This window comes from Panthera tigris, chromosome B4 (assembly GCF_018350195.1).
Source record: "Panthera tigris isolate Pti1 chromosome B4, P.tigris_Pti1_mat1.1, whole genome shotgun sequence".
Lineage (NCBI taxonomy): Eukaryota > Metazoa > Chordata > Mammalia > Carnivora > Felidae > Panthera > Panthera tigris.
In genome coordinates, this window is record NC_056666.1 from 71,486,653 (window position 1) to 71,490,305 (window position 3,653).

Sequence of the window (3,653 nt, forward strand, 5' to 3'; positions counted from 1 at the left end):
CTTCTAGATACCTGTATTTGATTCTTCCTGAAATTTAGTGATAGAATCTACCCTGTAGCATCCGAGAGTGCACACTTGGCAGGTTTGAGAAGTCATCTTGAGTTGGGGCAAAGCTAGTGAACATGTCCCAGAAGCACTAAAGGGAAGCTAAGAGGGTGACTCTACGTGTGTCACACGTCCTTGCTTCCCTGGGCAACATCTGCAGGGCTTTGAGAGTGTTCCTGGGAACATTGATGCCCGAGGGGGTGTTGGAGCCTCCTAGTGACCACTAGAGGGCTCAGGGGGATCGTTACTGCACGCTGCCCTCTAGGGGCAGTGGAAGGAAACGGCCCGGCTGTGTGATGAAGTTTACATTCTAAACACCAACCAGCACCGGACCCAGAGGCTAAAAGAGACCCCCAATGAATGTGGGGGTGGGCCTCAAGTATTTGGAGCTAGATAAAGACGCTTTGGGGTCACTGATGCCCGGCGTGAGAAGGACCTTCCTACCTAGACATTTATGGTTTTTCACACATGTCCAAAGATGTTGCCCCTCAAGGAGAAAAGTTGTAGGTCAGAATTAGGAAAGAATAGAATATATACAGGCTTTGGGACCAGACAACTATGGATTCACATACCAGCTCCATTTTTTACTAGCTTGATATGGTGAGTAATATATTTAGTCTCTCTAAACCTCAGTTTTCTTACCTGGAAAATGTAACATGTTTAGCATACACAGTGCTTCAAAACTAGGACAAGGTCAGTAAAGGGAAGGTGTCCTTGTTTTTTTGTTATTTTTTCCTTAACCTAATACAATTGGAATCTCTGAGACTCTGGGTGGTATCATTCAGGTCTGTCCCCAGCTACCTTTAATAAAATCTGGCAACTCTGTCAACATCTACTAAGACTCCAGACTAATAAGAACCAGACCTGGTAAAATATGAGATGCCCCAGGAAAGTCTACTGCTCCTAAAACTGCTGTCTTTTGTACTTTTGATATAGATTTTTAATTGTTCTCATGAACATCAGATGGTAGCCTGTCTATTTAACCTCCCATCTGGTATGGCTGATATGTCTAAATGGAACTTTCATCTGCATGTCTGTAGTTTTGGTTCCCAAGGGGCCAGAATCAGGAAATGTAGTGGGAGGGGCCAACCTACCTAACAAACCTCTGCCAGATTCCTTGCCTCATATTGATCCATGTACCTAGACTCCACCTGTTAAACATCCCAATATCAGGCACAGATGGTTCCCTGTTTAATGATTCTAATCCCACCTCATCTTGCCACCCCAAAGTCTGCCCCGTTCCATCTGCTTTTGCATTAGCCCCTTGGATACTTACTTCAGCCTGGATTTAAACTGTTCCACCCTTAGCTTAGATTTTAAACTTAGGCCTCTTTAGAATCAATTTTCCCCAGTCCTCATCCCACAAATATCCCACCTGTCTCAGATTATTCCTTCTCCCTAACAGCTCTCAAAAGACAAGATAGTTAAGGCTGAATTATTTTTATAAGAGGACATGAGGACTAGAGTTATTGCCTGAAGACACTGAACCAGCACTAAGAATCTTCGTAGAGAATATGGCCATAGAAATAGGATCAATTGATTCCATTAGTTAGTTTCTGTTAGTTAATATTCCCTATTAAGGAAAAATCCAGAAACGCCACAGAAATGACTATTCATCCTCTAGTGAAGAGTGTAGTTAATGCACAATAACTACATATTAGTTATTAACTATGGTGGCTTTTATTTAATCTCTTTATGGCAGAGCATGTGCTTGGAGTTTTGCATGTGGGTTTTTCCTTTCTTCTTTTTTTTTTTTTATTCCTGTAATAATGGTGGGTTTCCACTGATCCATCTGTTTTTCTCCTCTGGGACCGCTAATGACCAGGAGCATATAATTCCAGGATGCTAAGATGGGAGGTGAATGATGCGGGAATTAACTAGTGGTCTAAGAATTGCAAGGGCTAATAAATAATAAATGGTCCACCCAGATATTACACTGGAGTTTAGACTTTGTTGGACCCAAATGTGACATAACAGATGGACACCAACATTCATCTCAAAGTATTGTAGAGTACCTCTCATTTCCGCTATGGTCTCAGTTTAGCTCTCTACCTTTTATGTTCTTATTGATTTTCAAATTAATGAATTCGTTGAGGAGAAAAAATTAATATATTTGGATGTTTGTCAATATTGCTGTGAAAAATGTTCAAATGCTCTACTGGTGCATTCTGTCCTATAAAAACAAGCACTGTCTCTTTCCATATGTGAAAGAGAGAATCTGCCACGCCAGTCAATTACAAAAAGTAATCTTTTAATATTTTGAATTAGACATCAGTTGCAGAAAAGGCAACAACATATTTTCCCCCCCATATCTACATTACAAAACTGCAACTCTGAAAAATCTTTTTTTAGGAGTTTACTGTTTTCTGGAGTCCATGTCATCAAGTTTTGACATAAAGTATTTCAGGCACCCAATTTAAAAAACAAACAGCTATTAAATGTCCAAAATGTCCATAGCTATAGATGTTTTAATAACAGAATAATGTTAACGTGCTTCTCTCTACCTCCTTCTCAAAAAATAGGCAGTTCAAGGTGTGTTTATTCATTCTTACAAATATATTTCCCCACTCTGTCAAAAAGAGAAGCATAATTCAGTTGAAGTGCATCAGAACTGTGTTTCCTTATACCATATTATGTGACAAGCTGTAAATAAAATGGACTCTTTATGAATACATTATGCATGGGATATGTTCCCAGGGTGGCGTATAAAGAGTATTTTAATGACATACATTTTTCTAGGTAACCAAAAGCAAGTTGCTATTCAACAACCCATGGACTGAATATAAAGCAATTTTAAAGTGTCCTAACATGAACTCCGTAGTCCTGGCACCTGAAATATTGATATGTCAACACAGTAAGCTTCTTCTAGAAAATCATTCCTCTAGGAAATTATATTGACCACATGAACTTTTTAAAAATACTTTAAGTATTTAATGCAGTATGAACAGAATTTCTATTTTAATGTTAAATTTCTTTAAATGGTATCTATCACTGCATACCTTTAGATAAAAATAAGCATATACAATTATTATTTTATTAGGTTGTATGAAAATTGGGAAACAAAACAGAACCCCAATTTTTATAACATATCAGGGAAAATAACAAACCAAAAACCATGCATGATGTGAAAGTACTGACAACATACTTTATCAAAAAGCTGGATATAAACTTTATATCCTATATATCCTTTATATCCTTTATATGCTAACAGTAGATATCTCTTTGGGGATGCATGTTCTGTCTTTGTGCATTTCTCTTTTTTTTTCTATTTCCGATAATAAATATTAATTTTATTTTCAGAAATAATAATATTCCTTTATTAAGCAAATCTTTGTTGAGCACCTAATAGACCTAATAGTAGGCTGAGCACCTATACCAGGCACTGCTCTAGGCACTGGGCGTACAGCAAGAAACAAAACTAAGTAAGTCTCTACCCTCATAGAGAATATAGTCTTCAAGCAGTAGGGTGAGGGAGTGGGGGAGGGAGCAGACAATTAGCAAATCATTGTGCAAATAAATAGAACATTAGGTGGTGATGGTTGCTATGGAGTGGGGAAAGGCGAGTTAAGGAGCTGGGGAAATATTGTATAGGAAATGGGGAAGTGTAG